Source organism: Ambystoma mexicanum, chromosome 5p, assembly GCF_040938575.1.
Source record: "Ambystoma mexicanum isolate Mex_15411 chromosome 5p, UKY_AmexF1_1, whole genome shotgun sequence".
Classification (NCBI taxonomy): domain Eukaryota; kingdom Metazoa; phylum Chordata; class Amphibia; order Caudata; family Ambystomatidae; genus Ambystoma; species Ambystoma mexicanum.
In genome coordinates this window covers 398,606,297-398,617,377 of record NC_090930.1, presented here as the reverse complement: position 1 = coordinate 398,617,377, position 11,081 = coordinate 398,606,297, and the positions used below count along the sequence as shown (strand labels likewise).

The 11,081-nt window shown below is 44.7% G+C and overlaps 1 long non-coding RNA gene across 1 annotated transcript; it reads right to left on the bottom strand.

Moving 5' to 3' along the window:
* Positions 1–419: 419 nt before the first annotated feature.
* On the bottom strand, positions 420–8,171 carry LOC138480962 (uncharacterized). The gene is made up of 2 exons (XR_011274172.1): positions 6,889–8,171; positions 420–3,458 (listed from the first exon to the last, which is right to left on the bottom strand). It is a non-coding gene; the product is annotated as an uncharacterized lncRNA (long non-coding RNA).
* Between the last annotated feature and the right edge of the window lie 2,910 nt (positions 8,172–11,081).

Here is an 11,081-nt window from a genome sequence, read left to right as displayed (position 1 = left end):
TCAACTTTGACTCCTCTCTCTCCTTTACTCCTTAAATTTTGGACATTGACAAGAAGGCCCACTTTCAGCTTCACCTCCTTACAGACATTCTACATTTCCTCACCTTCTTCCAGTAGCTCAACATTTCTAGAGCCCTGTTCCTGTGTAGGCTGGACTACTGCAACTACTATCAACCTCCCCCTTTGTTCTCTTCGCCCCCTTCAGCTAATCCAGAATAGGGACATATCTTTAGACTCAAGCCCAAGGATCGTATCGTTGCTGCCCTACAATCAACACATTGGCTTGTCGGGGAGAAGCTGGATCCCCCCCCACCCCCAGGGCAGTGGGGGGCCAGCAGCCATAGCCTCACCAGCTATGGGAGGCCCCAACACCTCCCATATGGCCCCCAGAAATGCAACAGAGTTCCAAGCAGGCAGCAACATGTTTCAAACTGCTTTATTTCTAGGCACAGAAGAGAAAAAAAAGCCAAAGAAAAGCATCGTGTATCGCGAGTTCAGGCGCCGTCTCCCCCGGGGCTGTCTTGCAAGTAAGTTTTATAATCACACTGCAGGCTGACCTCACAAAATTGGATCAGCTCCCAGAAACCTATCTCCTCCTGTTATTGGCTGCAGAGTGGTGGGTTACATATGTAGCACTTATAGAGAGCCTGATAATTGGATATTTACCTCCTGCGTCAGTGGGTTGATTTAGCTGTGCCAGCCCCCCTTACCTAATTCTAATCATGTTGCAATGTGACTTTGTTCCCATAACTTTTTAGCTGGACAAGCAGTTCGCACCTGGTTCTGGCTTGTTACAAATTATGTTTCAATGTTGTGCGTGTCCTTGAGAAAATGTCTTTCTTTCCCAGAAAGAAAAAAAAACACACTGGGTTGCCGTGGTTTATTCGCATTTGTGGATAATTAAAAAATGTCTGTCTGCAGAAAGTAGTTTTATCTTGAATTTGCGGCCTTGGCAAGTCGGACTTGTTTTGCGAGGAATGTTGATAAGGCTCCCGCAGCCAGTGTTCAGTGTTCAGTGAGTGAAATGAACTTAGCTGTAATTTTCCTGAAACATCGCTTTACACTGTGCATTTAGACCATGTTAATTCATATAGGCATTTGCAAGCCTTTAAACAGGGATTTTTGTGTTTGTAGATTCTGATATTGCAGCGTTGATTCTAATGTAGCATAGAAGTTGCACTGTTGGTGAAGTGGGTGTGTTTCAGCATATTTGTCACCCATGGGTGCGCTGGGGCGCTTGGGGTGCGGGGGCATGGATTTGGTCTCCATTTTCCCTCTTCAGTCCCCCCTCTGGTCGACTTTTGTCGACCACACCACCAAGCAACATTCACCTCCTTCCGGTCTGCATATCTTTGCCAATTCCTTGAAGTGTCCATAATTTTCTGCATTGTTGTTGATCAACAGTACATATAGGAGTGTTCCCCTTCTGTGTTCCACCACACTCACTTCCCTACGTACTTCCTCTGATCACAGGGAGTGGCCACCTTTATTACTGCTGGAACCATGTTGCGCACCGCTATCTTAGTCCGGCTCTTCCTTTCACCATGTCTCTTATTTGCATTCCGATAACTTCTTCTGTTGTTCTCTTGCAATGTATCTCTATCTTGCACAATGGTGCTGTGCTCGGTACTCGTCCTTCCGTTATCACCTTCAAGCAACCAGGCAGTCATGATGTCATCCATCACCATGCAAGCACTAGCTAGTTCTTTGCTTTCTCTTTTCAGATGCATTTTTTGCTGATCATTCTTTGGTATGCTGGTACTTCACCCACTCATCCTTCTGTCTCGCTCGAGAAGTAATTCCCCCCTCTTTTTACTTCTCTGTCTGTTTCTCTTCTTCCGTTGTTTTCCACCTTGGTGAATGTGTCACTCTTCACATCTTCCTTGGTCATCACCAACAAGGGCATGCTGATGCGCTCCAATGAACACTCTCCTCCCCAATTCAGTGGTAGTTTCTCTTGATCTTTGGATGCATGTGCTCAATAGTAGTCCATAAGCAGTGATGTTCCTGCTCTCATCTCGCAACTTCTCTCAACCTTCTTGCATCCAGCATGATTGTCCACTTCTTGTCACTGTTGTGCTGGTAACATAACGTTGGTACCTTAACAGTATACGTCCTTCTTCAGTGACCATCTTTGCTCTTTTCTCTCACTCTGTTAGGCACTTATCATATTTTTGTCTCTTATTATTTTATTTGTTCTTCTCTCCTTTTGTTTTTCTTTCTTCTTTTATTATTTATTTATTTATTTATTTTTTCAATCTCAATGTTGCTGTTTTCCCTTGCAATCTTCTTCGCACCTTGTCATACATGGGCGTCGTGCTCTGCTGTAGTAATTTCTGTTGTAATCAATTCTCTTCCGGCATATGTTAAAGAACAGTCAGGACAGCTCTCTCCAGTGGTGTCCCTACCAATTTTGTACATGTGGGCATGTTGCTGGTCACTTCTGATATGTGTGTTATGTGTATGTTTTACTCCCTTTGTTTCTGCCCTTAACTCTCTTTACTTTAGCAGCAGCTTTTCCTTACCCACTGACGCCGTAACTGTTCCTGCTTAGGTTAGGGAATGTTAGCAGGGGATACAGCGGTAATGCTCATTATTACAAATAATTTTCAAAGTACCACCCCCATAATTTCGTTCATCATTAATAGTCCCATCGTGAAGGTAAAAGTCCTTATTTGCGTGCCCATAACCACTTACGCTGCTGGGTCCTTGCAGCTGATGAGATGATAAAGTTGCCCGCCTGAAAATCGCAAGAAAAGCGTTAATACGTTAGTACATGTTAGTAACATCAAGCTCCGCGAACTAAACAATCACTAAGGGCAAAAATCAAACCTTCCCCTGGACATTTCGTGTTTTCAAAATTTCTCAATATGGGTAGGGAAAATCTTGGGCTGTTTATTCAATGCAAGCAAGGAAATATACTTCAGGGAAACATGTTCTAAGGGGTCTGAGGTTCTTGATAGGGTGGGCAATTGAGTGGGGAATGCTTCACAATGTTTTACTCAGTGGACCTCACAGTTTCTAATGGAAGATAACATTAATGAAATTTCCTACACATTTCTAACAGCATACATACGCAACAACCTGCATGTGCGGGGAAAAGAGAAGAAACAAAACCGTGTTACAGCTGTAGGTGCACAAAATGTAACATGAAACTCAATTAAACTTTGGAAATGCGTGTGTCAGTCCCTATTCTAGTTGCTAGTGTGCGTTGGACCATGGGATGGCCATGTTTCCCTAACTCGGGAGAGTTCGTGCTATTTTGCAGTTCATGAAAATCTCTTGCGTTGGCCCTGTTGATCGTTGCTCCCTCGTTGCCAGGGTGGCCACCGCTTTGTAGGGCTTGACGCCTTACACTTCTGACCAAGTCTGTCAGGAGGGGAAAATGTCCCACTGTAGTCCATAGCCATTGGGTGTTGGTTGTCCGTTGTCTTCAGGCCTGCCCTGGGTCCTTTGTATCTGGCGAGAAATGAAATGGAAGCGCTTGAGACCTGAGAATTTACATATTCTTCAATTTCTTGACCTAACCTCTCTGCACTACTCTCACACTATTCAGTGTCCTAGTGGGAGGAGCCAATGGTACACCTATGCACCATCCTGTCACCACCTGGTGGCGTTCAATGGCGGTCTGACTGTAAATTATTACACAATTCGGAATGTACCCAGAAAATGGGTAGGCACTTAATTTTTGTGAAGATACTCATTACACACTTTGATCATATATATGCAAATTGGGTGCTAGTGTACAAATGGGCCTTTGGATCTTTGTATTTACTGTGCTTTTGTTATACGTTATTTATAGTGCGTGCCTTTGTCCCGTGGGGCATCAGGCACTGACAAGCTAAATAGGGAAACATCAGGGTGGTAAATTTGTCATATAGGGTGGCTGTGTTTCTAAATTAAGTGCACCATGTTACTTAGTTAAGATAATCGCAGGATTTTAAAATCTTTTTTTTTTTTTATTTTTTTTATTTATTTATTTATTTTTTCTATGGCTCCTCTCACACTTCTCAGGGCGTGCCTCGCAGTGAACTGCAGGCACTTTAAGCTGGTACTAACTGCAGGCACTTTAAGCTGGTACTAATGAAATCCGCTACCAATTTGCTCCCATTCTCTCTATCCCACCCCATGTCCACTTTTTAAAGCTTACCTACTCTGTTAATTACTCATTTAGTCTAGTATTTTATTACTCCACTACTGTAATTACTGTTACATTTAAACAATATATATTTCTAATTACTGTTACATTTAAACAATATATATTTCTAATTACTGTTATATTTAAACAATATATATTTCTCCCCCCAATATCTGCTTTCAAATTTTAATACAACCATCATTCTCCAGTTCGTGCAGCAATGACCTCTTTCCCTATGTGTGTTGGCTAATGCATTTGTGCCAGTGTTATTTTCAAAAGCGCTAGTGGCAGTACTACTTGCACTGTTATTTTGTCGCCAAATTAATTCTGTTGGGAACATGGATCATCCACTCTTTACCCCTATTTCTCTCCTCCTGTGGTGAACTGTCAATGAAATGTAGTCCTCCCCCCTCAAGTGCACCTTCTTCTACCTTGTGTGTCTCATTTAATTGTTCTGTGTTAATCGTGTATTCATGAGCCCAGTCTCCTCACTGAAAGATGTGTGCTCAAAATGTAGCTAAATGTACTCTCTTGTGATGCGCTATCATTATGCACCCCCCTCTGTATCGTGCACCCCCATTATTCTTAAACAATCTTCCTTACTTTCAACATGTGTATGCCTGGTGTTTAACAAGTTATGTATTTCTCTGTTAATAAGGTGGTCATATCCACATTGCTCATGATGTCACAAATGTCTCTTCCCTAATGCATGGCCTAGTCGCCCCACTGTCACCCAGAAAAGAAAATGTTTTGATACCTATCACCACCCCTATGCAATTGTCCTCTGCATTATTGAGTGTGCGTGAGGGTGTGTGTCGGCGCGCGTCTCGCCCGCTCTGTCGGTGAAGCGGAGCATGAGTGTGTGTGGCAGAGTCAGTCAAATCAAGTTTGTCTTGGGCTGTCCTATTAGCGGTATAATGTCAATCTATGTCCTTTGAAAGATTTGTTCCCCATCAGGAAGACCCCACCCAGTCATGTAACCGGTACCATTGCTATTGTGTCAGTGTTCTGTATGGGTGCTGGCTGCTGTGCAGTGCCCCTGTGTTGTCATTCTAGTCAGTCCTGGGGTAGTGGTGCTGTCATTTGTTGTGTCTGTACATGTAGTGGTAACAGTACCTGCATTGGTGCTTGTGGTGTCTGCTGAAATGATCCCATCCTGCCCCATGTATCCTCCCCACATGGGCGGTTCATATTGTGGTGATTGTTGACACTGCTATTGTGATTCTTGTGCGTGTGTGTTGAAGCTGTTTTTAACTGCCCCTCCCATCGCATGCTTAAATTATTTATTTTGTGCCTACTTGTCCTCATCTGCCTTTCTCTGCCCCTGTGTCATTAAATATTACACTCCCGGAGGTTCAGAAGGGTGAGTCCCCTCTTCCCTCTGCTCGTGTTTGTTCAACATCAGCTGACCCCTCGCATTTTCCTTTTCCTTCGTGCACACAGTTCAACTGTAGCCATGTGCTTTTAAAGCTATTCCCGTGTAAGTGCTGTGTATGTGTGTCCTTAGCGTTTGCTGCACATGTGCTTTTAAAGCTATTCCCGTGTAAGTGCTGTGTATGTGTGTCCTTAGCGATTGCTGCACGCTTCTGGAGAAGCCGCCTATGAGCAGCCATGGTCTTTTTAATTTACCTTCAGTACTTTTGAATCTTTGCACACTATGTTTTACTGACTTATTTCAGCATGGAAGCTGTGTGCTACACAACAAGTGAAGGGGAGTCATTTCTGTATTGTGTGATACATTTTACCTCTATTCAATTCGAAAATTTCGGTAGTCCGCTGTTCAGGGAGCAAAAGTTAGAAGATAATTGAACAATATTCAACTTCTGTGAGCCTTCTTGGCTCCGCACCTTAGCCAGTGCACTCCGCGTGCAATCCATCTTCACCAAACCATTGCCTTCTCCGGCACACCCCCACAATCTTGCGCATGTGTCTTCCACACACCGCCTCTGGGTCACCTATTCTCCAAAACCACACCACTATCTCCTCACCATCAAAACTTTGTGTCCTTATGCATCAATCTGAAGGTGACGTCACCAAACTAAAAACACAATGCAAATGAAAAGACAAATGTGCATACACAGAAAAATAACCCATTTCTCCCAACCCCACAAAAAATCCCAAAATAAAACCCCACAATCCCCACAGCTGTCTTCCTGTCTCAACTGGAACAAGGTAAACCACAATAAACTCTTATAATTGAACTGCACACACCGCGTCGCCTAGTGCATGATACGCTCCTCACCAGGGGACCTTAACCAGCCAACTATCTTCCGCACTTCGGGAACAATCTAGCTACCTCCTGCGGGAAAACATCATCCACTCACTGAACTAAAACGCTCAATTAGCAGGGAACCTCATCTACTCATTGATCTATAACGTCAATTCATAGGAAATCCAGACCCCGTACATGAAATCACCATCCAGACCAATCAGCGCGGCAATCCTGTTCTAGACCAATCAGCGCGGCACTCCTGTTCTAGACCAATCAGCGCGGCACTCCTGTTCTATGTGTAGGGAGTCACTACCCCACCCAATATGCTCAAAAACACAAGAAGGGACCACTGCCACCACCCCAGTCCCAACTACAATTCACGTGCCGATCACTACCAATGCGCTGAATTTTGTGACAATGTACAATCACCCACCACCCAATTTACAATCCCTCCCTAAAAAAAAATTAAAAAAAAACACTTTAACATTTCTACTTTAAACATTTCCCCCCCTCAGAGCCCATGTTGCTGGTTTACTTACATTTTCCTATGCTGCACTGGCAATTGCACCACTGCTGGACACTCCCTCAATGCACTTCACCGGACCCCTTCTCCTGCAGGGCTCTCACCTGCCCTCAAGCGGGGTATTTCCAAGTGGCCCCCGAAGCCTTTAGCCGGTTACGCGTTTTTCCGGTGGTCTTCAGGTGCAGGCGAGGGTCTCACAGCTTCCTTGAGTCGGCGGCAGGGAGCTCAGTCCATCACAGGGCTTGCGCAGGCAGAGCTCAATCACTCATGTTACAATGAGCAATGAGCCTCACAGAGGGCACCAACTTGTCGGGGAGAAGCTGGATCCCCCCCCACCCCCAGGGCAGTGGGGGGCCAGCAGCCATAGCCTCACCAGCTATGGGAGGCCCCAACACCTCCCATATGGCCCCCAGAAATGCAACAGAGTTCCAAGCAGGCAGCAACATGTTTCAAACTGCTTTATTTCTAGGCACAGAAGAGAAAAAAAAGCCAAAGAAAAGCATCGTGTATCGCGAGTTCAGGCGCCGTCTCCCCCGGGGCTGTCTTGCAAGTAAGTTTTATAATCACACTGCAGGCTGACCTCACAAAATTGGATCAGCTCCCAGAAACCTATCTCCTCCTGTTATTGGCTGCAGAGTGGTGGGTTACATATGTAGCACTTATAGAGAGCCTGATAATTGGATATTTACCTCCTGCGTCAGTGGGTTGATTTAGCTGTGCCAGCCCCCCTTACCTAATTCTAATCATGTTGCAATGTGACTTTGTTCCCATAACTTTTTAGCTGGACAAGCAGTTCGCACCTGGTTCTGGCTTGTTACAAATTATGTTTCAATGTTGTGCGTGTCCTTGAGAAAATGTCTTTCTTTCCCAGAAAGAAAAAAAAACACACTGGGTTGCCGTGGTTTATTCGCATTTGTGGATAATTAAAAAATGTCTGTCTGCAGAAAGTAGTTTTATCTTGAATTTGCGGCCTTGGCAAGTCGGACTTGTTTTGCGAGGAATGTTGATAAGGCTCCCGCAGCCAGTGTTCAGTGTTCAGTGAGTGAAATGAACTTAGCTGTAATTTTCCTGAAACATCGCTTTACACTGTGCATTTAGACCATGTTAATTCATATAGGCATTTGCAAGCCTTTAAACAGGGATTTTTGTGTTTGTAGATTCTGATATTGCAGCGTTGATTCTAATGTAGCATAGAAGTTGCACTGTTGGTGAAGTGGGTGTGTTTCAGCATATTTGTCACCCATGGGTGCGCTGGGGCGCTTGGGGTGCGGGGGCATGGATTTGGTCTCCATTTTCCCTCTTCAGGCTCCTGTTGGATGAAGCATGAAAATCAAGATCCTCTGTATTATCGGCATGGCTTTCTGGGGCCTGGGGCCACACTATCTCCAAATTTCCCTCTCTAAATGCTCCTCTGCTCAAGCCCTCTGCTCCTTTAACTGCAATTCTCTGCTTATCAAATGCTTCTCCAAACAGAGAGCGGGAGGCAGGGGTCTCTCTTTGGCTGCTGTCTCTCTTTGGAACAGCTTCCCTGCCCCTCTGAGTTGAGCCGGAATTCCTTACATTTTGGAAACCTCTGAAAACACGGCTTTTCTCTTCCTCTTTCCCTCTATCCCTTCCCTGCTAACTCATAGCACTGCCACAGAGATTGGTGCCCTAGTCCCTCAAAAACCTCAGAGGTTCCAGGACCTATATGTAATGAACACCCATATCTCCCCCCTTCAGCACTGCCCTTGCGGGTCTACCGCCTGACAGATGTGCACTCCACCCTTGGAACCTCTCCGCCCCAGCAGTTAACCAGTGTCCTTCCACCTTGGCACTTCAATCCTGGGCTCCCATCAGCACTTGCCCATCCTTACTTCGCCTTCCAGTCATGCACTTCTGTTACTGCAGAATGCGCATGTGCATTTATAGCAGCACTGAGCACAATTTGGATAGGAAAGGGAAATGCAGATGCAAAAGATTTGTAGAACATTGTGAAGTGGCAGTTGGTGTGTGGAAGTTTATGAAGTTTAATGATATGGCATTTAAAATGCACCTATAGACAAGTATGTCAAGCGCGACGAGGCACGGGAGATGGAACAGAAGGAAGACAGACAGCGATCCTACTTGGCCAGGTGTCATTCAGATCGCACAAGTGCATGGGAAGGGAGAAGGGGGAAAGTGCGAGGGAGAGGGAGAGGAGAAAGTGCAGTACATCGGGATATGTTGATAGGTTTATATGTACAGTTTTTGGAAGTGATTGCTGGATGGATGTGTGACTGTTCAAAAACAGGAAATGAGGGAGTGCTACAAACATAAAAGTAAAAAGGGTAGAAAGGCTGTCCTGTGTGATGTTGTGCATGTGCCATCTGGGTCTTTCAATTATGCATGTCCTGGAAAGGGACTGCAGAGACCGTGGATAGTCATGAAGGTCCATGCATTATGGTCCTTATTGTATGCTCGAAAAAAGAATTTTGGACAGAAAATTGTTTCTGTCCTTTTATTTTTTCTCTTGTATACAATTGCCCATTTTGTCCATTAGCATAGTACAGAATGCGAATGGAACTGTTGGAGAATCTTATTGAATCTAACTACTTTACTGAACAATGTAAAATAGATGAAGTCTATAAGATTTCTTTTTTAGTTCTATTTTATAACTGTGAAAGGTTGTTACAAAAGGAACCTTTTTTTATTTTGTATTTATTTGTATTTGTTTTTTTTTTTTGCAGGAGAGGCTAGGGAGTAAGGTGGGGAGGGAAATGAGGGAAGCTGCACCAACCACAGATCTGGAGGGGCAGGTGGGCAGGGGAAGATGTTGTGTGTGCATTAATTGTAAGGTAGGGGGCAGTTTTTCTCATGCTCCTTGATTACAGCCTCGAAGGCGCTTTGAAACTGTTCCAACTTGCACAGTGGTGTGTTGCAGTATATACAGAGTACTGATGTCTTGGATCAGCAGCCTCTTTTATGGCTTGTGGGATCTTGTGCCCCACAGTTGTAGCCTGTGTGATGGCAGTATTGGTTGGGGAAGATGAGGTAGAGGAAGACAGCCTACTACTTCTTGAGAAAGGAACAGCCTTCTCAGAGAATCCTGGTGATTGGATTTGGTGTGGCCCATAGGAGTACTGCTCAGGTTCTCTGTGACTGAGTACAACTCAGTGCATTTTACCTCAGTAGCCTTAGATTTTGGTACATCCCCAATGGTGGTTAAATACTGCCACACCCATGATTCTTCTGGGTGCTGGAGGTAGAAATGTCTTCTTTCTCATCTTCCTGGTTATTTTAATTGTTTTCTGCATCATTGAACTTTTTCCGTTGTCCAGGCCCTACAGCTGGTGGTGGTGGTGGTGGCTCCTGGGGAGGAGGGTTGGCTATGGCTGATGATATTTTTGAAGTTAACTAGCAGTTGTGCTAATATTTTTCCAAGCATATGCTCTATTCTGCGTTGTAGATGAAAAACTGGTAAGAATAGGTCTAGGAGCTGTGCAAGGGAAGATTTTCTGTTTGAAACATCCTAATTGGCTTAAAATGCATTTTTGAACTGTTCGTGAATCATGGAAATAGCGAAGCGTGGACCCATTCACAAACATGTCATCAAGCCGTGCAGGCATGCACGGTCACGTGTGCTGTTTGGGAAGTATGCAGTGATGTCGGACGTTCGCGAACGTCGGAGAACAAAACAAGTTGTAGAAAGTTGATAGAAGTGTTTACAATGTTACTAGGAGGTGGTGAATTGCACCGTTTTTGCTTGAAACTTTCTAGACTGGATGTCCAGACAGTGTCATGTGACGACGCAGGCACTGTGATGACATGTTCGCAAACGTGTCCGTGCTTCGCAGACATTTCAAAACTACATTTTCAGCCAATGTAGGAAGTTTGAAGCTGAAAGTTTACCCTTGCACAGCTCCTAGACCTATTCATATTAATTTTTCCACTGCAATCCAGGAGAGAGAACCTGCTTGGAAGAGTATTAGCACACCTGTTATTTAACTTAAAAAATGGCATCAGCCATGACCATATCTCCTCCCCAGGAGCCACCACTACCAACATCACCACCACCACAAACTGGAGGGCCTGGACAAGGGAAAAGGCGCAATGATGCAGAGAAGGATCAAGAGGACTAGGAAGATGAGATGGAGCAAATGACTATTTCCAGCACCCAGTGAGAATCGTGGGTGTGGCGGTTCTTCAAAACTGTTTTTAGGGGTACCAAAAGCTTGGGCTAGGCATGTA